The 21619-nt window shown below is 42.4% G+C and overlaps 1 protein-coding gene across 2 annotated transcripts in view; it reads right to left on the reverse strand.

Annotated features, from left to right (window-relative positions):
* LOC106833924 (protein FAM163A) overlaps positions 1-2297 on the reverse strand; it is a 71155-nt gene extending 68858 nt beyond the window's left edge. Inside the window, exon 1 of one of the 2 annotated variants that reach the window (XM_070497631.1) lies at positions 1811-2297. The gene's annotated coding sequence lies outside the window, so the exon portion shown is untranslated. The remainder of the gene's footprint in view (positions 1-1810) is intronic. The other variant, XM_014845286.3, reaches the window with a different exon arrangement.
* Between the last annotated feature and the right edge of the window lie 19322 nt (positions 2298-21619).

Genomic DNA, 21619 nt, shown 5'->3' on the forward strand with positions numbered 1-21619 from the left:
GGCCTGCCCCATTTCATCCCCCTGGATGGTAGAAATTAGAGCAATGCTCCTTATGTGAGTGGGGCACTATGAGGAGGGCGCTGCAGCTGATTTCCCTAAGGCCACGGCTGAACCCCAGGGAGCCACATTTCAGTTCCTCCCTGGGTGCCAGCATGCCCCCCCATCTCTATATGTTGGTGTAGAGCCTCTGAGGCACGGGAGTGGAAGCTTCGGAGAGAGGTCTGAGAAATTACCGCTGCTTTCACGGAATGTGCCTCAGCTCTTTCTTGCCCTTGGTCCACCTCTGTCAGTTTGAAGGAAAGGGGCAGGATCTGAATGTACTTCCAAGTACTTCACTGGCACAAAAAGGAAGCTGCCTTTTCCCCAGAAGACTCCCAATCCCCGCGACTCTCAGGCAAAGTGAACGTGTGGGATCTGCAGTCCCCCATCATTGTTTCTCTCTGACACGGTACAAAGCGTGAGTCTGGCTCAGACACTGCAGGGCCCAGGAGGGCACAGAGATGGACTGCGGAGACGTTAAGCCCTGCCATTTCCACTGCTGCCTCCTTCGAATCGGACCCCTTGCCCTGCCGGCGGGAACTTCTAGTCCTCCCAACCCGGGTCCTCCAGCCAGGCCGCGAGTGTAGTCCGTCCGGCTGGGCGTGAGTCCGCGGCCGAGCAGGCAGGAAAGGACGGGAGAAAGTGCCGCAACCGACTGCAGGCCCCGTCTGCGGGTAGGGTACCTGCCCCCGCAAGACCCTGCCCGCCACGTCAAACTTGCCAGGAAGAGCAAACTTCCAGGGCCCCACAATTCCACCGAGAGAAAAGGAATGCCAGAGTTTGACAAAAAGACACGGGTGGTGGACGTAGCCCAAGGGCACGGACAGGCTAGATCCCCAGTCCTGCCCTCCCCGGCTGCCATCCGAGGCGCAGAGAACCGAGGAAGCCACCCCGCAGGAGGAGCGCCGCGCCGGGCACTCCACCCGCCCCACCCCAGGCGGACTCGGGGTGAAGGCGGTGCGAGCGGCAGAAAGCAGGGCTCATCCGCTCACCCCCTGGTCTTTAGACTTGGGCCAAACCCTCCTCCCGGCCGCCGAGCGGAAGCTTCGGTGTGGCCGGCGCCTGGAGCCAGGCCCGCCGCGCCCGCCCGACCGCGCACGGCCCCGCGGGATGGGGGAGCGGGACCCCGGCCCTGGGGCCTCCGGAGGAAGCGCCCAGTGGCCCGGGCGAGAGTCCGGTTTCCCCGTCCCCTAGGCAGGCGCTCGGCCCCCGGCTGTCCTGGACCTGCACGCACTGGCGGAGATGCCGACCCCGCCGCCAACGCACCTCTGCCCTCTCGATTTTGGAAAACTTCAGGCAAATCACCAGCAACCCGAGCCCCGGGGGCAAGGCTGGCCCAGAGCGCGCGCTCGGCCGAACCCGGACCCCCTACGGATCGCGGCGCAAGAGCCCGGCTCCGCCCGCCTGCCCCGCGCCCGCCGCCCGCTCCCCGCAGCCCCAGCGCCCCGCGCACTCACGCGCCCCGGAGAGCCCGCGGAGCGCGCAGCGTCGCCGGCCCCGGCCGCCGCATGGTCCCGGGGTGGTCCGGGCGCCGCGGAGCAGCTCGGCTAGGCCGGGCTGAGGCGAGCGAAAGGGGCCAGGGACTCGGCGAGGCCGCTCCGAGGCGGGACAGCGCGACCCGCGGCCTGGCCACGAGGGCGGAGACGCCCAGCCCCCAGCCGCCGGCACGGCCGAGCCCCTCGGAGGGAACGGCTACCGGTGCGGAGCAGGGTTCCAGCCTGCCACCGCCAAGCCGGCGGGGGCGGTGAGAGGCGGCCCGGAGCACGCTTACCAGGGTGTCGAGGCGCCCTCGAAAGTACGCGCCGGCCAGGCACATCCACGCGCCGAGCCCGGCGACCCGCGGGGTCCTCGGCGCCCCCGTGCCCCGCCCCCTTCCTTCTCTTTCTTCCTTCGGGGGAACCTCGGCGCGGAGCAGCGCCCTAAGCTGTTCCCGCGGCTGAGCAGCTCCGCTCCGGCGATGCCTCCCGCGTTCGGATCCCACGGGGTCTGCGCGCGTCCTTCCGGGTGCCCGGGGCTGGGGAGGGCCACGTGAGGCTCCTCTGCCCGCCCCGGGGCTCCGAGTACTGGCCCTGCACGGAGCCGAGAACCTCATCGCCCTTCCAGGTGGCCGGGGCTGGGGGCAGGTACCGAACGACCTGATTGGCGCTGGCCCCAGTCCTGGAAGAATCCCCCACCAGGGAGGCAGCTTGCCCGAGGGCGAAGGGAAGGGAGGGAATAGAGCAGGTTGGTGCCTTCCAAAGAGCCTTCCCCTTAGCTCCACTGCCTTTTTGCCTGGGAAATGTAAACTCAGCAGTCGGGCGCCCTAGGACCGCCTCGTGCCGGCGACTTTGCGTGCTACACATCGGGTCCAGCACGGAAAATCCTGAGAGAACGAGACTCTTAAGGACTAGGGTGTGTCTCTCTCCACTGGACTTTGCTTTGAGAGCCGCCTGAAAGGCTCATCTGTTTTCCTGTTTCTGATCCCTGGAAGTCCAGTGACACCTGATGTCCCCAGAGTTGAGGGGTACCCCGTCCTTGTGGCAGGGCAATCAGTGTGTAATCAGAGTTGTGATGACGAGATCTGTCAGGAAAGGGCAGGAAAGGAGAAGCAATGTCCTCTCCCGTCCCCCAACGCGAGGAGAAAACGTTAACGGGGCTCTTGATTTCTTGTCTAAAATCATCCTCTTTTAATGTTTTAAAACTCTGAGTTGCTTATGTTGCTGTACCTGGAACAGTAAGTTCTGACATCAATCAGTCTGCTTGGAGAACATGATGAATGAGATGAAAAGTGTCACTTTTGGGCGTTTCCAAAGCATCTCAATATGGAACTTTTACCTGTTCTGGTCTGTTCATCTTTCCCACAACCCTGCTCTCCAGTCTTGGTTGGACTGAAGACGGGGGGGGGGGGGGGGGGGGATGGGGTCACCCAGGTTAACGCTCGCGGAGGGAGCGTTCTCCCCCAGTCAAATCCTCTGGAGGACTCTAGTCAATGGAGAATAATGCAGCCACCGGAAAAATGAAAATAAAAAACCTTTGTCCTTCAGCCCAGGTCCAACTTGTAAAGTTGGGGAGTAAGAAATTTAGCTCTTGGAGCAACCTTTATTATTCCTAAAGCACTATTTTTAAAAAAAAAAAAAAAAAAACCAACCATCCAAAGGCAAGCTACCCGTCTAATCATCCCAGAAGGTTTACGGTTGCTTCAACACTCCACTTTTTTCCTCTCCCTCATCACAGGTTTTAAATTTTGACCTCAGATTTTCATGTGCTGCCTTTTCTCACACAGTCAAACGTCACACCTACATCCGTCCCTCATCTCATTTCCTCTCGAAGGCAAACAGTGAAATATGATGAGACGTGTCACTTTGTTATAAGCAATTACACACAGAAAAGTGAAGACAGAACAAGTACAGCCTAACAAATCATCATAAACCCAAGCTGTGTAGTCACTACCCAGGTCATTGACATCACCCCAGGGCCCCCCATCCCCCATTCCCTTCATCAGCTCTTCCCTTCCCCCTAGAGCAACAGCTGTCCTGAGTTTATGGTAAGTACTTCCTTGTATATCTTTACCGTTTTATCAGCTTGTTTTGCATTCCTAAACACTATAGTTTAGTTTTGCTTGTTTTTGAACTTTCTATAAATGGGATAATACAGCATGATGTTTTGGTGTATGTTTCTGGCCTCTTCTTTCACTTGGTTGTGTCTGTGAGGTCACCCATTCTTGTTGCATGCAGTCTTAGTTGGGGCTATTACAAACAATACTGCTAATAACATTTTTGGTAATATGTCGTGGTGTGCAAGTGCAAACTTTTCTTTAGGGTGTATACTTTGGAGTGGAATTGTGGGCTCTAAGATAGGCTTATATTTAACTTACTAGATATTGCCAAATTGTTTTCCAAAGTGGTCGTAAAATTTACAGTCTCACCAGAGACGTTTGCTTGTTCCAGTTGCTCCACATCCTTGCCAAAACATAATATTACTAGATTTCATAATTTTTGTCAATCTGGTGGATGTGTAATGGTATCAAAATTGTGATCTTCATTTTGTATCTCTAATTACTAATAAGGTTGTGCACTTTTATATGTATTTATAGCATATTTGACCTTTCTATTTTGTGAAGTGTCTGTTCAAATCTTTACCCATTTTTCCATTGAGTTGTCTGACTTTTTCTGGTTAATTCACAAAAGCTTTTCGTATATTCTGGCTATATGCCTTTGTCAGTTATAGATGGCAAGTATCTTCTCCTACTCATTAATCTTGATCTTTTGATCAAAAATAATTTTTTAAATCAGAATGTTCATTTTTAGATGTTTGCAGATTCACATGCAGTTGTAAGAAATAATGCAGAGAGATTTCAGTACCCTTTACCCAGTTTCCCCCATTGTTGACATCTTGCAAAAACTGTAGGACAGCATCACAACCAGGATATTGACATTGACACAGTCAGGACACAGAACATTTCCATCACCACAAAAATCCCTCATATTTCCCTTTCGTAGCCACACCTACTTCTCTTAACCCCCAGAAACCACTTATCTATTTACTATTTCTAAAATTGTGTGATTTCAAGAATGTTACAGAAGTGAAATCATGCAGTTTGTAACCTTTTGGATTTTTTTTTTCCACTCAGCATAATTCTCTGGCAATTTGTCCAGATTTATTTCTTGGGGAGTATGGATGTACCACGGCTCGTGTAACCATTCATTCACCCATTGTAAGACATCTGGATTTTGGGTTTTTTTCTTCCAGTTTTGAGCTACTATGAATAAAGCTGCTATAAACATTCGTGTACAGGTTTTTATGTGAACGTAAGTTTTCATGTGTCTGGGATGAATGTCCAGGAGTGCAATTGCTGGCTCACGTGGTGGTTGTGTGCTTAGTTTTTTAAGAGACTGTCAACCTGTTTTCCAGAATGGCTGTGCCATTTTGCATTCCCACCAGCAATGTATGAGTGACCCAGTTTCTCCATATCCTTGCCAGTGTTTGATGTTGTCAATATTTTTAAAATTTTAGCCATTTTGGTAGGTGTGTAGTGTTATCTCATTGTGGTTTTAATGCCCATTCCCCTATTTGCTAATTTGGCATCTGTATTTTCATCTATATGTTCTCTTTGGGGAAATATCTGTTTGTGTCTTTTGGTCATTTTCTAATCGGATTGTTTGTTTTTATGTTTTTTTATTTTATTTTATTTTTTTGTCTTTTTTTTTTTTTTTGAGGAAGATTAGCCCTGAGCTAACATCTGCTGCCAATCCTCCTCTTTTTGCAGAGGAAGACTGGCCCTGAGCTAATATCCATGCCCATCTTCCTCTACTTTACATATGGGACACCTGCCACAGCATGACTTGACAAGTGGTGCATAGGTCCACATCCAGGATCCAAACTGGCAAACCCCGGGCCATGGAAGTGGAATGTGTGTGAACTTAACCGCTGCACCACCAGGCTAGCCCTTGTTGTTGTTGTTTTTGCCTAAGGATGTCCAATTATGCTAGCACCGTTTGTTGAAAAGCTATTTGTCCTCCCTTGAATTGTCTCTGCACCTTTGTCAGGAATCTATTGGGCATATTTGTGTGGGTCTATTTCTGGGTTCTCTATTCTGTTCCAGTGAGCTGTCTATTCCTCCACCAGTACCACACCGTCTTGATTACTGTAGCTATATGATAAATCTTGAACTTGGGAAGTCTGACCCCGCCTATGTTATTCCTTCTATTCAAGATTGTTTTAGGTCTTCTAGTTCCTTTGCCTTTTCTTTTAAATTTTAGAATAAGCTCTATATCTACAAAGAAACTTGCTGGTATTTTGATGGGAATTAGGGAGAAAGTGTTCAGTCTTTCATCATTAAGTATAAATTAGCTGTAGGTATCAGTTTGACAAATTTTCCTTCTATTCCTCTATTTGTGAAAGTTTTTGTTATAGATTGATATTGAATTTTGGTGAATGTTTTATATCAGGTTATATAATCATGTGATTTTTTTTTTTCCTTTTTAGCGCATTAATATGGTGGATTACATTGATTTTTGAAAATTGAACCAGACTTCAATCCGTGGAATAAAGCCCACGTGGTCATGTATGTATGTAACTCTTTCTATGTATTGCTAAATTCTATTTGGCATTATTTTGTTAAGCATTTTTGCATCTCTATTCATGAGAGATATTGATCTGTAGTGTTCTTTCTTTGTACTGTCTTTGCCTGTTTTTCATGTGGGGGTAATACTAGCTTCATAAAATGAATTAGGAAGTGTTCCTTCCTCTTCTGTTTTCTGGAAGAGACTATGTAGATTGGATGTTAAGTCGTCTCTAAATGCTGGTTAGAATTCTCTGGTGAAACCATCTGGGCCTGGAGATTTCTTTTGTGGAAGTTTTTAAATTCCAAATTTAATTTCCTTAATAGTTACAGAGCTATTAAAATTGTCTACTTCAGACTGAGTGAGATGTGGGAGTTTGTATTCTTCAAAGAATTGACATTTCATCTAAGCTGTCAAATTTTTATGAGTAGAATGTTCATTGTATTCCCTTGGTATCCTTTTGATGTCTACGGGGCGTGCAGTGACTACCCATTTCATTCCTGAAACACAGGGAATTTGTGTTGTCTCTCTTTTTTCCTTTGTCAGTCTTAGCTAAAGGTTTGTTAATTTTATTGATCTTTTCAAGGAAACAGCCCTTCGTTTATTGACTTCTCTATTCTTTTTTCAATTTGTTGATTTCTGCTCTTGTCTTAATTATATCCTTCCTTCTTCTTGTTTTAGGTTTAGTTTGCCCTTTTTTCCCTACCTTCTTGAGGTAGAAGCTTAGATTATTGATTTGAGACTTCCTTCTTTTCTAATGTATGCATTTAGTTCTATAAATTTCCCTCCCAGCACTGCTTTAGCAGGGTCCCACAAATTTTGATATGTTGTATTTTCATTCACTTCAATATATTTTTTTTATTTCCCCTAAGACTTCCTCTTTGATCAGTGGGTTATTTAGAAGTGTGTTGTTTGGTTTCCACGTGTTTGGAGATTTCCTGTTTTCTTTCTGTTAATAATTTCTACTTTGATTCCCTTGTAGTCAGCCTTCTTTGTTCCACCTTTCCTGCCCTGGTTAGAACCTCCATTGGAATTTCCTCCAGCAGTGGAAGGAGCAGGCATCCTCGTCTTATTCTTAATATTAGATATTAGATGGAAAGCATTCAGTCTTTCACCTTTAAGTATAATGTTAGCTGTGGGTTTTTCATAGATGCCTTTTTTCAGGTTGAGGAAGATCCCTTCTATTCCTAGTTTGTTGAATGTTTTTCTAATAAAAGGGTGTTGGGTTTTGTCAAATACTTTCTGCATCCATTGATGTGATCCAGTGGTTTGGGCTTTTATTCTGTTTAAATGGTGTGTTATATTCATTGATTTTTTAACATTAGAACAATTTGCTTTCCTAGGCTAAATTTCACTTGGTCCTGGTGTATAATCCTTTTTATATATTGCTGGATTTGGTTTGCTAATATTTTGTTGAGGAGTTTTGCATCTATATTCATAAGGGATATTTGCTTGTAGTTTTCTTGTATGTCTTTGTCTGATTTTGGTACTAGAGTAATACTGGTCTTATAGGATGAATTGGGATGTGTTCCCTCCTCTTCTATTGTTTGGAGGAGTTTGTGAAGGATTGGTGTTAATTCATCTTTAAACGGTATCATTCATCAGCTGTCTGGGTCTGGGCTTTTCTTTGTGAGTAGTTTTTAAATTACCAATTCAATCTCTTTACTTGCTGCAGGTGTATTCAACATTTTGTGTTTCTTCTCAAGTCAGTTTCAATAGTTCGCATCTTTCTAGGAATTTGTCCATCTCACCTAGGTTATCTAATTTGTTGGCACACAATTGTTTATAGTCTTCCTTTATCATCCTTTTCATTTCTGTAAGGTTGGTAGTGATTACCTCGTTTTCATTCTTGAGCTTAGTAATTTGAATCTTCTCTCTCTTTTTCTTGACCAATCTAGCTAAAGGTTTGTTAATTTTGTTCATCTTTTCCAAGAAGCAGTTGTGGTTTTATTGATTCTCTATTGTTTTTCTATTTTCTATTGCACTTATTTCCACCCCAATCTCTATTATTTCCTTCTTTCTTCTTGCTTTGGGTTTAGTTTGCTCTTTTTACTATTTCCCTAAGGTGGAAGTTGAAGTAATTGATTTGCTATCTTTCTTCTTTTTTAATATGGATGTTTACAGGTACAACTTTCTTCCTCAGCACTGCTTTTGCTGCATTCTATAAGTTTTGGTGTGTTGTGTTTTCATTTTCATTTATCTCAAATACTCTAATTTTCCATTATTTATTCCTTGATCCATTGGTTATTTGGGAGTGTGTTGTTTAATTTCTTCATTTTTGTGGATTTCTCAAATTTATTCCTATTATCTAATTTTATTCTATAATGGTTCAATAACATGCTTTCCTTCATGTCAAACTTTTAGAATTTATTGAGGTAGACTTTATGGCCTAATATATGGTCTATCCTAGAGAATGTTCCATGTGCACTAGAGAAGAATGCTGTTGGGTGGAGTGTTCTGTAGATGTATGTCCAGAAGTTTTATAGTGTTGTTCAAGTCATCTGTATTCTTGTTGATCTTCTGTCTAGTTGGTCTATCCATTATTGGAAGTAGGATATTAAACTTTTTCTGATGAATTGTCTATTTCTCCCTTCAATTCTATCACCTTTGGCTTCATGTATTTTTGAGCTATCATGTCATTTTCACATATGAATATGCAAGCAAGATTTTTAAAGTTTCACCGTTAAGTTTGATATTTGCTGAAGGTTTTTTGTAGATACTCTTTACCACAGAAGGGAACTTCCTCTCATTCTAGTATTCATGACATTTTGCAATATGACTTTGTTCTCCTCCCAGAAAAGGTGGGGTTTCTTTCTTCTCTCCCTTCACTCTGGCTGCTCTTGGGACTTACCAACACAATATGGTGGAATATGGTGCAAATAGCATTGTATGAGTTCCAAAGCCTAAGCCTCAAGAGGGCTTGCAACTTCTGCTCTTGTCTTTTTGAAGCCCTGAGACCACCATGATATAAAGAAACCCAGGATGAAGGACCATGTGGAGAAACAGCATTACTTTTGCCATATGATATTCGTTAGAAATTAGTTGCTAAATCCAGCCCACAGCCAAGTACAAGTGCTGCCCCACTTCCCATTCACCCTCTCCTAAGTATAGCTCCTTTGGGATCCCAATCCAAGACAGGGGCGAGGGAGTGTGTGGCAGTTAGCAGCATGCATACCTTTGGTGAACCATGGACTCCAACTTTTGACCTCTAACCAGGATTACCAAATGGCCCCTAGTGGCCCCAAATGTAAGGCTCATGTCTTTGGATTTCTGTCCTCTCTTGGGGCTTAAAGCTAATAATTCCTGATTAACTTGTTAGCTCTTTGATGCTTTTAAGAAGATTTTAAACATATTTAGTTTAAAAAATAAACCTTTAGCCAATCAATTAGTTATCTTCAGCTTAACCTTCAGGAAGATGGGTCTGAATTACTTAAGTGACATTATCAGAAGCAGAAGTTCTCCAGTTGCATGTGTGGATGTGTTGTTCTTGTTTTAATCTGGAAGAACTTCTTTTGGGTGAAAACTGCCTTTTTGCTAAAGACATATAGGATTACATCAAGGAAAATAGTGACTGCCATATCCCTTGCCCTCTTAGGTGCATTCTAGTAAAGTAAATTATAAAATCAATAATATTTTTCTATTGACTTTCACTATAAAATCAAAGGACCATTCAAACAGGGGCACATCTCTTAATAGCAGTGAGACTAAACTCAGATCTCACTCCAGCCTCCTAGATTGGCCAGTGGACACATCGCCTCCTCCATTATCTGAGGGGGCTGTTCCTCTTTTCAAAAACAGTTTTGGTGTTGTCAGTATAATTGGGAAAAAATTTTCTTTTTTATCTAAAGACAAGTTCTTATGGTGGAAGCTTCCTGAGATATCGAAAAGAAGTGTTAGTTTAATTTCTTCCATATGGCCAATACTGCCATCAGACATTCAAGCCATGTATCAAATCAGAGCTAAGATTTAAGTTTTTCTATTTAAAGCTGTCAAGTACTGTTTAATCAGTGATTAAGACCACAGATTTCTCTAGAGATGGATCAGATCATATAGCCTAGCTCAGTGGTTTTCTCTTATACAGGTTACAATCCCTTATCCACAATTTGAAATTCAAAAATCTATAAAAGTCAGTTTAGAAAAGACTTCATTTGAGTACAAAACCTGAGCTAAGCTGATCTAATTTGGTGGCAAAACTTAGGCTATAGTGAGGGTATTTAAAATCTTTATTTATCTCACTTGGCGCCAATATTTATTCATTTTGGTGCAAAAACACAAAAACATTGATGTGTTTGCTCTTCCAGTCTTTATCAGGGATGTATTATGCTAAGAGACGGGAAATGCACCAAATTGCCTTTCTAAATTTAGGGGGGAAATTGATTTTCAAAAACTGTTCTCCATGAGGCAAGAAGAAGACTTTCTTTTTTCTTTTTTTTTGAAGAGAGAGTCAGGGATATTTATTTTATTTTTTAAAGATTGGCACCTGGGCTAACAACTGTTGCCAATCTTTTTTTTTTTTCTGCTTTATCTCCCCAAACCCCCCCTGTACACAGTTGTATATCTAGTTGTGGGATGTGGGACACAGCCCCAACGTGGCGTGACAAGCGGTGCGATGTCGGCGCCCAGGATCCGAACCCTGGGCCGCCGCAGCGCAGCGCGCAAACTTAACCACTCGGCCACGGAGCCAGCCCCAGAAGACTTTCTGTTTCTCCTTGGATGTAAGAACAAGATGGAGGAGAGGAGGACAGTGGACACAGGCATATGGCAGAAGACTTTTCGCTTTATCCTGTCACCCCTTCCTGTGACCTTCCTCTCCCAAATCTTCAGCAAAGTTCCTAAACTAACAATACGCATTTTTGTGAGTGGATTCGTGGGGGTGTGGGTACAAGTGAAGAGGTTTGGCTTTGCACCTGCTTTGATGTGAGTCAGAAAAGAGGCAGCACAGGTGGATATATGAGCACAGAGGCAGAGAGAAAAGTGAGAAAGTGCGGCTGAGAACTCCCAGAAATTGGGGGCGGGGGGTGGGGGGGTGGTGGTCTTTTCTCACAAGGCCTTGGCATTGGGATTCTGGTAGGGTGTAATCAATTATCTAAGGAAAAGGGGCGTGCTACCTCTATGAAGGTCTGAATTTCATCTTGCATTTAAATGTATTCAGCTCTGCATTTTCTCCTCTCTCCCTGTCCTAGTCTCCGTCATACAAGTGAAGCATCTATCCTCTCTTAAGGATAGTCATTTCTTGGGAATCAGGAATTATCGAATTGCATTTCAAATAATCACACTGCAAAAACAAATAGTATAGTCAATAGTCAAATGATTAAGAGCATGAAACTTTTAATCAAACAAATTGGGTTTGAATCCTTTCACAGCCAGAGTAAACCTTGGGAAAATTACTTAATCTTTCCTAGCCTTAGTTTCTCAGCTGCAAATTGGGAGATAAATACTCCCTACCTCTTCAGGTTGCACCTAGGGAGATTGCGTGGCCCAGTGCCTTATGCACAGTTAGTGTGCAATAAATGATAGCTTTAAAAAATGCTGAGAGTTCCCAGGCTTCCTGACTCCTCTCCATGTGCTTCGTGTTCACATCACCATCACACATCCCTTTTTACTTTCACACTTTAGCCAGCCTTTCTGAGCAGGTCTCCGTCCACCTCCTCTCCTCCGGCTCCTCTCACCTGTCCTCATGGCCAGGACTGACTGATGCACGAGACTAAACAACCACTTTACAGCCAGTGCAGCTACTTTCAAGACTGAATGTGGTCAGTCTCTTCTCTTGGAGGCTACAAATATTATTCATTAAAACAATGTGCTGAAAAGTATTATAACTATACTGAAGTACTTTCTCATGATTGAGTTAAGGTAATTGGTACAGCAAACTGAGGGTAAAAAGGTGTTTGTGGCTCAATGGGGACATAGTACCAGTGCCCACACCCTAAAAGCTACATTCAGCAACAAAAAGATTTAGGGATCTATGTTTCCATATAAAGCAAAGTTGACATCCAATTTCCATTTTGGCATGGGCCACCAGAAGATATTTAGGGATGAATTGGTTCTTGAATAAAAATTCACGAAAGAGCTATGGGGTGATACAGTAAATGAGTATGGAGCCATCTCTTATTCAGATTTGTAACCTCTGTAAGTGGTTTCTGCAACTGCTGTAAAACCTTAAATCAAAGGAGAATGATTTAAAGAAACAGAATTAGTTTGCCTTTGGTCTGTTTTCAGCCGCCTAAAACATTGGCAAGATATTAACATATTTATCTTTTTTAACACAATTATGTATTTAGCAATTCATTCATATGGTTGGAAGCTTCTTTGGGTACGTGAAAGCTGGGAGTATTAGCTAATGTTACACATGGGGATAGAGTATATAAGTGATTTACTCAAGATTATGCAAAAGATCTGAATAGATCTAGGAGCTCATTGTTGCACTACAGTCTCTCTTTGCCATCAAGGATGTGATATTTGAGCCAGCTCTGGTGTTCTAGTGGTTAAGATTTGGCGCTCTCACTGCCATGGCCCCAGGTTTGTTTTCCTGGTCATGTAACCACATGTACCCGTCTATCAGTTGTCATTCTATGGTGGCAGCTCACAGAGAGAACTAACTAACATCTAAGATACACAACCATGTGCTGAAGCTTTAAAAAAAGAGTGGGTGGGGGGAATGTGATATTTGTCTTGTTCCTGATCTTAGAGGAAAAGCTTTCAGCTTTTCACTATTGAGTATGATGTTAGCAGTGGGTTTGTCATATATGGGCTTTATTATGTTGAGGTACCTTCTTTTTATACCTAATTTGTTGAGAGTTTTTATCATGAAAGAATGCTGATTTTGTCAGGTGATTTCTGTTGAGATGATCGTAGGATTTTTGTCTTTTATTTTATTAATGTGGTGTGTCACATTTCTTGACTCATATACGTTGAACCATCCTCGCATCCCAGGGATAAATCCAACTTGATCACAGTGCGTGATGCTTTTCTGTTCAATTCTGCTTACTAGTATTTTGTTGAGGATTTTTTGCATCTATGTTCCTCAGGGATATTGGCCTGTAATTTTCTTTTCTTGTAGTGTCCTTGTCTGGCTTTGGTATCAGAGTAGAGCTGTCCTCAGGAACAAGACAAGGATGCCCACTCTCACCACTTCTATTCAACATAGTACCGGAAGTCCTAGCTACAGCATTTAGACGAGAAAAAGAGATAAATGCATCCAAATTGGGAAGGGAGAAGTAAAATTGTTTCCATTTGCAGATGACATGATCTGATATATAGAAAACCCTAAAGACTTCACCAAAAAACTGTTAGAATAAACAAATTCAGTAGAGTTTCAGGATACAAAATCAGCATACAAAAAAATCAGTTGTATTTCTATACACTAACAACAAACTATCAGAAAGAAAACAATCCTATTTACAATAGCATCAAAAAGAATAAAATACTTGGGAGTAAATTTAACCATAAAAATGAAAGACCTGTACACTGAAAACTATAAGACACTGATGAAAGAAACTGAAGATGGCACAAATAAATGGAAAGATATTCTGTGCTCATGGATTAGAGGAATTAATATTATTATAAATATCCATACTACCCAAAGTGATCTACGTATTTAATGCAATCCCTATCAAAATTCTAGTGGTATTTTCCACAGAAATAGAAAAAAAACCCACTAAAATTTGTATGGAACCACAAAAACCCCTGAATAGCTAAAGCAATCTTAAAAAAGAAGAACAAAGCTGGAGGCATCTTATTTCCTGATTTCAACTATATCACAAAGCTATAGTAATCAAAACAGTAGGTTTTGGCATAAAAAGCACAGGTCAATGGAAGAGAATTTAGAGCCCAGAAATAAACCCATGCATATACAGTCAGCTAATCTTTGACACAGGCTCCAAGAGCACACAATAGGGGGAAAGGATAGTTTCTTTAATAAATGGCTTTGGGAAAACTGTATATCTATATGCAAAAGAATGAAACTGGACCTCTATCTTACACTATTCACAAAAATTAACTTCAAATGAATTAAAGACTTAAATGTAAGACCTGAAACCATAAGACTCCTAGAATGAAGCACATAGGGAAAAACTCGTGGACATCGGTCTGGGCAGTGATTTATTGGCTATGTTACCAAAAGCAACAAAAGCAAAAATAAAAAGCTACATGAAACTAAAACGTTTCTGCACAGAAAGGAAACAATCAACAAAATGAAAAGGCAACCTATAGAAGGGAGAATATGTTTACAAACCGTATGTCTAATAAGGAGTTAATATCCAAAATATAAAAAGAACTCATACAACTCAATAGCAAAAAGACAAATAATCCAATTAAAAGTGCGCAAAGGACCTGAATAGACATTTTTCCAAAGAAGACATACAAATGGACAATGGGTACATGAAAAGATGCTCAACTTCAGGAATCATCAGGGAAATACAAATCAAAACAACAATTAAATATCATCTCACACCTGTTGGGATGGCTTTTATCAAAAAGGCAAGAGATAACAAACGTTGGTGAGGATGTGGAGAAAAGGAAACCCTTGTGCACTGTTGGTGGGAATGTAAATTGGTACAGCCATTGTGGAAAACAGTATAGAGGTTCCTCAAAAAATTAAAAATAGAACTACCATAGGATCCAACAATTCCACTTCTGGGTGTATCTCCAGAGGAAATGAAATAAATGTCTCAAAGAGTATCTACACTCCCATGTTCATTGCAACGTTATTCACAATAGCCAAGCTATGGAAGCAACCTAAGTGTCCATCGACAGATGAATGGATAGAGAAGATAAGGTATATATTTATCTCTAATGGAATATTATTCAGCCATGAGAAAGAAGGAAATCCTACCATTTGTGACAACATGGATGGGCCTTCAAGGCATTATGCTAAGTAAAATAAGTCAGAGAAAGACAAATACTGAATGATATCACTTGTATGTGGAATCTAAAAAAGCTGAACTCGGAAACAGAGAGTGGAATAGTGTTACCAGGGGCTGAAGGGTCGGGGAAATGGGGAGATGTTGATCAAATAGAAACTTAGAGTTATAAGATGAATAAGTTCTGGGGATCTGATATACAGTATGGTGACAAGTTAATAATACTGTATTGTATACTTGAAATTTTGCTAAGGAAGTAGACCTTAAACGTTCTCACTACACACACACACAAAGGTGACTGTGTGAGGTGGTGGATATGTTAATTAACCTGATTGTGGTAATCATTTCACAAAGTGTATGTCTATCAAATCATCACGTTGTAGACTTTGAAATATGTACAATTTTATTTGTCAATTATACCTCAATAAAGCTGGAGAGAAATAAAGGACAGCAACATCATAACAAAAACAGCAAAAGGATGTAATGTTTGCTCTAAAAAGACTTTATACAGCATATTAGTAAGCAGGTGAATGGGCACAGGGAGAAGAATGGTGTTCTAGGAACCGGCAAGCTGCGTGAAGACACAAGGGGATCATTCTATACACCACAGTGTGGACAATGCTTAGTTTTGCTGGCATGGCCCAAGTCTAGCGCATTTTTTATTCAGCCCAAAGCGGGCCCCATAAGTCAGTATTTTCTTCTTATATCAGAAGTTATAGTTAAAAATCTACCATATAAATTTACTTATTGTCTCATATTTCATGTCTTGTAGAGCAAACTGCCCTATTTCCTCTGGAAATTTCTTTGAGATTGCTCTCATACCATTACCGTGGTTGTCTAGAGAAGAGCCCTAAATCTTCGTACTTGGTTCGGTATTGCTCTCAGGGGTCTCGCATCAGAAATGATTTGCTCATTGTCATTGGACGTGTACTGCTACTCGAGTCCCTCCTTCGCTATTTCACATCCAAGTTCACATTTGTAGCTTTTCACGGCATATTACCTCATAAATCTATATCCCTTTTCTCTTCCCAGGCCATTCTGTCCGAACCTGTCTCAAGTCTCCTATACTAAACATACATGGCATTCTGACGGCTTTGCCTAATGGGAGTCAGCGCCTGCAAGTGGGGGGGTAAATGCCCGCGTGTGATACGGGAGGCGACTGGGCTGTAAGGATGGTGAGTAAGGGCCCTTCGCAATACCAACCTGTCTTTCTTCTTGATTACCAGTCTCAAGCGCTGTCCTCATTTCAGCGGGCTGATGGGAGGCCAGGCCCCAAAGGTAGAGGCTGATGCTCAAATCTCCTAATGGAGCTTGACAGCGAGAGGATTAAAAGCGCAAGTGCAGCACCCAGAAAGCAGCGCAGGGAAGCGCACGCCTACTCTCGGTGCCCCTTCGCCTGCCGCTGGCTTTCTTTTAGAGAGCTGAACCATAAAGATAAATCTTTTCATAGAAACAGAGGTTTAAAAAAAAAAGAGCGATGAAAGGGCTTGGGAGAGAGGGAAAAGAGGACAGGAGTAAACAGTGCTGTGAGGTTTCCAGGGGCCAGGAGCTGGGATTGTCTGTAGAACAAATTCCTTTTGGGAAACGGAGATATCAGTGTGCAAAGGACAAACGACAGTTGCAGTAATGCCACTATGCTAGCCAGATTCAGTTGTAAAACCAGGCCAAGTTTCAAGGCTACTGACTTATTCTCTCAGGGCAAGTGACAATTGCTATAGGCAAGGGAGCGGCTTCTCAGAGTGCAGCAGCCTGGTGACTTTCCCTCCCCTGACAACCTCGGCAGCGTACCTCGTGGGTACTACTTTTCTGTACTACGTCTCTACTTTTGTTGCCTTGTCCTGTCATTGAACTATTTGACCTGGGTATCACTTGCCTCCCCAGTGAAACTCTGAGATCCGTGGGGGTAAAGCAATGCATGAAAACTAGTTCAAAAATATTTACAGAGGGTCTATATTACATACCCAGCTGAAGAGAATTCAAAGAAGTTTAAGGGAACTCACAATTATAATTGGAAAAATAAGACCCATGCACATGAAACAACTGCATATCAGTGCAAGGCAATGATTGATTGAAGTCACAAATACATATAGAATCAATAGACACCAAATTGCTTTGAAAAAGGAGACCATGCTAGGAAGACTACAAAAGAGGGCTTTAAGAAGCAACAGCTCCAAGAGGAGAAGCTTCAGGATGCTGCCATTCAGCTGGCAGGAGGAGAATCAGAAGGCTCCATTCGGACTCTGTCACCGTGAAGGTGAGAAGGAATGTTCTTCTCTTGCCAGAACACTAGCTATGCAGCTGGGTACAAATAGATATATTTACTAGGAATCTAGGATTAACTGATTCTTTAAAAGGACTTACATGCTGCACATATGCCCAAGTTTTGGAACAAATGTGGATCTACTGCTTGGGACGTGAGATGGTGCCTTGAGGCCCGGGACTACAGTAACTCAAGGATTAGCACCACGAACCCTCTCTCCCTTCTGCTAGGGTAGTTTACCTTGGTTCTAAGTTATCCAAGTTGCTTTATCTTTTTATCCCTGTGGCTTATCTTTGGCCATTTAAGTGATTATAAATAAATAATGACAACTGGGGAAATATGTCTATTTGGCAGACATTTAGCAAACAAAAAAACAGAACAAATAAACCAGAAACATGCCAACACCACCCCTCCCAAATTATGACGGGAAAATATGGAAATGCCAGAGAACCTGTGTGGAGACAAGGAATTCACTGGGTGCTCTCACATCTGTACTATGATCAAGCTGAAGGTGGGACAGAGCAGCAGCGAGAAAAAGGACAAAGATCACTTACTGCCTGGAGTCCGGTCCCTGGCGGCACCCTCCAAAGCAGAGAGCTGTCATCTAATCTCATCCTGCCAACACCAAATGCACTCCGACAGGCCATTACAACACAAATCCCTTCCGTTTACAGTTCCTGGAAAAGTAACTTTCATCTGTAGTGGCCAGAGATTCAATCATTCATAACTCTGGGTGATTCTCTGAGTCACTGTACATTCCCAGGACTCAAAAAAGATGATCATAGGTTGAAAACGTTTTTAGGGAAAAAATGAACTTTGAATAGACATAGAAAAGACTAGGGATAGGAAATATCATAGTAAGAATAGCTTGGTGCCCGCTCTGTGCCAAGCCCCAGGCTCGGCACTTTAAATACGCAATTTCATTTAACCTGGGCAACAACATTCCAGCTACTGTCCCATTTCTCTGCCCACTCATGGCAAATCTCTAGAATGAGCTGTCTAACGTTGTCTCCACTGTCTCATTTCCCACTCATTCTTCTACCCATTAGAATCGAGGTCCTGTCTCTACCCTCCACTGTCAAGGTCACCAACCCTCTTCACATTGGGATATCTAGTAGACATGTCGCTATGTCCTACCCCCTACCTAAACTTTTGGCAGCATTTGACAGAGCTGACCTTGTTCTCCTTGAGAGCCTCAAAGGCTGGTCCTTCTCAGGCTATTTTATTTTTCTTGTAGGATCTATCAGTATCCAGAGCTATTCTGTTTCCTACACTAGAATGTAAGCTCGTTGAGGACAGCGACTCTGTTTTGTTTGCTGCTCTAATTGCCCCTGGGATAAGAAATTGGAAGATTAAGGGAAATGGATGGGAGGGAAACTTTTCTATGGAGACCCTTTTAAATCTTTTAAGTTTTGTACGGTGGGTATGTTATTAACTATAAAATAATAATTGCACAAAATTTCCCAAACATTGGGTTTTATAGTATGGGAAGTTAAAGGATCTTGAGAAGTCATTCATTCCTCTCCCCTATCTGTTACAAGACCACACTGAACTGCCCAACATATTGTTTTAGAGCAAGAGGAATAGAAACACATGGGAAGTGATTTTTTTTTTAAATGTCACCTCTTTTTTTGTTGCTGGGAAAGATTTGCCCCGAGCTAACATCTGTTGCCAAACTTCCTCTGTTATTTTCTTCCCCAAAACTCCAGTGCGTGGTTGTATGTCCTAGTTGTAAGTCTTTCTTGTTCTTCTACGTGAGCCACCACCACAGCATGGCAACTGACAGATGGGTGGTGTGGTTTTGTGACTGGGAAATGAACCCGGGCCACCAAAGCAGTGAGAGCGCTGAACTTTAACCACTAGGCCCTCAGGGCTGGCTCAGAAAGTGATTTTTGTAGGTCACTTTGATAGTTAATTTTGGTATTCTTGCCATTTCACTCAAACCCAGATGTATTAGCAGTTGTTTTATTAGACATTGTAGGTATCCATTCATCAATCTGAGAACATGTTATACTTGGGAAGACGGGCATTTTTCATCAACAGTATAGTCCTGGGAAAATGTGTAGTGGGATTTCTTGATGTTGATTGTCCTTGGAAACTGGGAGCCAGTTCAGGTTTTATTAAACCTGGCCCTGGTTTCTGGCCACAGATGCAAACTTCTCATCTGTAATTAAGCAGCTGATAACTTTGCAGGGAAGAAGGGTGATTCGTGAGCCCAAGATAGATTCAAGATGGTGTGTGCCCCTCTCTCTGCCAAAGTGTCAGACGTGACCTCTGTAGGTCTGGACCAAATGGTGTGAGTCATCGCTGAGATAAGAGGATCGTAAATCATGGAAACAGATTGAGGCCCTCCGCAGGGTTCTTGTCTTGAGTCATTCTTCTTTTTCTGGGAACCACTATGTTTGGGACAACCCTTGAGAGTTCGTGTTCTGATACTTGCCAAGACTGAGGTTGTGAGCAACAGATTTACATACATAATGTCATTCAGCGATGAAGGATATTTCCAAGTTTCACTAGAATTCATATTTACTTTTAGATTAACTAGTATTAATCCTTACCTAAATTCTTTTAATTCCAAAAGTACTCCAAGTATTATTACAAAAGCTACTATTCCAAATTCCAAAGCTACTATTAAGGAAAGCTATTAATTCTTAAAGATTTAGGGGCTCAGACATAAGCTGATATAATCAAAGAAGGGAAAATAAATTACATTTATTAATTTCCTCTTACATGCCTGACACAGTCGAGATGTTGGCATGAATTTGGGGAAAGAAGTGTCAGTGACCAATATCCTTTGTAAGTATTCTTCATGAAACGTGAGGTGGACAGCAATTGCTCTTAGGAGAGAATCCTCAGCATAGAACCAAAATGACTTACAAGAATAGGCATCTGGACTTCTTGATTCTGATTTCTAATGTTGTCCTCTGGGCAGTCGTAAGCATCTAAGCCTGGAATATATAAAATCCTAGGTTCGGTCTGAGCCACACTTTAGGGATAGGATGTGCATGGGGCATGGAAACATTCATGGTCCCACCCCAGACCCACTAAATCAGAAAACTTAAAAGTGAGTCTGTTGACTGTGTAGTCTAAAAGCTCCACACGTAATTCTGATCCACGTCTCTGATTGCGATCCATCACTGGACAGCGCCATCTTTCCCCTAAGCCGCCTCTGGAGTCTATGAGGTCAACAGCTCCCTGCTGGATCAGACAGAGGCTTTTGCTCCTATCAAAAGGCTGTTTTTATTAATTTTTTCCTCATATATAATCCATATGCCATAAAATTCACCCTTTTAAAGTGTACAACTCTGGGGGTTTTAGTTTATTCATAAAGTTATGAAACCATTGCCATTATCTACAATAACATTTTCATCACCCCCAAAAGAAATTCCATACCTGTTAGCAGTTACTTCCTGTTCTCCTCTCCCCACTAGCCATTGGCAATCACTAATCTACTTTCTGTCTCTATGGATTTGCCTATTCTAGAAATTTCGTATAAGTGGAATCATACAATATGTGGCTTTTACCATAATGTTTTCAAGGTTCATCTATTTTGTAGCATGAATCATTATTCCATTCTCTTTTATGACTGAATAATATTCCTTTGTATGATATACCACATTTTGTTTATCCATTGATCAGTTGTCATGAAATGGTTAGGTGGTTTCTACTTTTTTGGCTATTATGAATAATGCTTCTATAAACATTCATGTACAAGTTTTTGTAAGCACTAACTTTTCATTTCTCTTGGGTAAATAGCTAGGAGTGGAATTGCTAGGTCATGTGGTAATTCTGTGCTTAGCTATACTGTTTTTGAAAGCAGCTCCCACATTTTATATTCTCACCAGCAATGTATGAGTGTTCCAATTTCTCTACATCCTCACCATCACTTGTTATTATCTGTCTTGTATAGTTATAGCCATAGTGACTGTGAGGTATTACATTGTGGTTTTGCTTTGCTTTTCCCTGATGGCTAATGATGTTTAGCACCATTTAATGTGCTTACTGGCTATTTGTTTATCTTCTTTGGAGAAATGTCTGTGCAGATCCTTTGCCCATTTTCTTTTTAAAGATTTTATTTTTTTCCTTTTTCTCCACAAAAACCCCCGGTACATAGTTGCATATTCTTAGTTGTGGGTCCTTCTAGTTGTGGCATGTGGGACGCTGCCTCAGCATGGCTCCATGAGCAGTGCCATGTCCACGCCCAGGATTCGAACCGACGAAACACTGGGCCACCTGCAGCGGAGTGCACGAACTTAATCACTTGGCCACGGGGCTGGCCCCACCTTTGCCCATTTTTTAATTGAGCTTTTTGTCTTTTTATTATTGAGTCGTACGAGTACTTTATATATTCTAGATACAAGTGCCGTATCATATATATATTTGCAAAAGTTCTCTCCCATTCTCTGTGCTCCCATTTT

Source organism: Equus asinus, chromosome 25 (assembly GCF_041296235.1).
Source record: "Equus asinus isolate D_3611 breed Donkey chromosome 25, EquAss-T2T_v2, whole genome shotgun sequence".
NCBI classification, from domain to species: Eukaryota; Metazoa; Chordata; class Mammalia; order Perissodactyla; family Equidae; genus Equus; species Equus asinus.